Consider the following 2,053-nt stretch of genomic DNA (forward strand, 5'->3'; position numbering starts at 1 on the left):
CTTTTTTTGGTTTTGGAGGGAAAAAGTACCAAAAAGGCGCAGCCACTCATCCCACAATTAAGAGGACCACAAGCCACGTGTAACTCTCCATTTTTAGTCTATAGGCTTTCCCTTGAATGCAGAATACTTTCCAATTTACACATACAAATTCCTTTCAAACTCGGGGAAAAAAAATGAGGTGAAGGGAGTTTGCCATTTTCCTTTCTCCTTCTTCCCCCCTCCCCCTTTGTCTTATTTGTCTACTTTATTCTGTTGTTTCCACTAATGAATCTTACTTTGCCCAAGTCTTATTGTCATTTTGTTGAAACTACTCAAAGTGCCTCAAGCTGCTAAACAGCTGGCAAAATACACAAACGTTTAAGACTTTACTCTGAATACTAACTCATGATTTCCAGGAGAGAACAATGTGGTCCTTTCTGATTTAATACCTTCTTTTGAACTGTAAGTCATTTTTGCTTTCAAATTAATCTGAGTGTGGAAAACAGGTTGAGTATATTTTTATTAGAAGACACTCCAAATATTTAGACAGTTATTTGAATCATGTTTTGGCAAAATGATTATGCTTGTCAGTCTGAAAACATACAATTTCCATATTTCCCTTACATTAACTCTCTTTAACAAAGAATTATTAAAATCTTAAATGCTATTTACTCTTCTTTTACCCTCCCTCTCTGGCATGCATACTTAAAAGAAGCCCTAATAAAATATTTGGGATACATTAAGAAACATCTGAATTGCAGTTGCAATTCTAGTGTAGTCACAAGCTTGTCATTAAAATGCATAGCACAGTGCTAGTGCAGCTGTATACGGCTTTTATTATTCAGACTGCTAAATGGATAAAACGTATTTTAATTTAATGTAAACTGTGCAGCTAGAAACACGAGAGTATGAGGCTTTTTTATTTCCTCAGGAGAAGCCCAGATCCTCCAGCTCAATGATAACTCCTCTTGGCCAAGGGCCAATCTAGACTTATGGCAAGAGTTCCCCTGCTGCCTCTCCAGACACGCATTTTGTAATACTTGAAGAAGCTGGTGGGCAAGGTGTGCTTTCAGCCTCTACCACCTCTTTTTATTTACAGGTACCTGTTCATGTTTTCGGGATCTAACTCTACATTCCATAGCTAGGACACAGCAGCAGCACTCAGAGCAGGAGTCCGCTCTGATACCACTGGAGTCAGCTTACACAGAGACCCGCTAGAGCCCAGGGCCTCGCTGCCGACTTACAGAACAAAAACGTCCCCGGTTCTGCAGCCTTATACACATGCTGCGCCTTTTATTAATGTCCTGAGGAGTTCACAACAGCTTAAACTCTCTCCTGCAAAGATTCAATCAATCTCCATATTGACTGAATTCTAGTTGACCAGTTCATAAACAGGCTTTGATACTAACTTCATGTCTCACGCATTAGTCTGCGTCACTAGCTGCTAAACATCAATTACTTCTAATCACAGCCTAATCAATTAATTACTTCTAATCAATTACTTCTAATCATCTCTTTTTTAATTTTTTTTTTATTTCACGTACCAGGTGAACAATAAAGCATAAGAAATGCTTCAAAGCTCACACACAAATCATCTGGAGTAGGTTGCTGGAACAACATGGAGATCCATAGAAGCACAGTAGAAGACCATATGGAAATAAACTCTGAGACTGGCAGTCAAAGAGTGTGGCACATACGTTCCTCTTTAAGGCAGTCTTGCAGCAGAAATGCAACAGAGGATAATAATGCCGGCTATAAAAGACAGTCAGTAGAGCCCACGCAGCAGATGACCCATCAGTGTAAGTAAAGGATCTAGCCTTAAAGGGAAGCAAGTCCTTTGCCAGATTTCAGCCCTCTGTAAGCTAAGCATGAGGTATTTTCTGGCCCATTGTGAGCCCTTCTATTGAGGTGGCAGTGGAGTCTCATTATCTCCATAGGCTGTAAAAGTGCCTCTAATTAGCTAGTCACCAATGCTCTACCAGAGGGTATTTTGGAGTAGATATATTCTAATTGTCTCTGTTGGGTGTCTACAGTGACTCCATAGAAAACAACCTTCACACAGGGTATGCTCAGC

Source organism: Charadrius vociferus, unplaced genomic scaffold (assembly GCF_000708025.1).
Source record: "Charadrius vociferus isolate BGI_N301 unplaced genomic scaffold, ASM70802v2 scaffold212, whole genome shotgun sequence".
NCBI lineage: Eukaryota > Metazoa > Chordata > Aves > Charadriiformes > Charadriidae > Charadrius > Charadrius vociferus.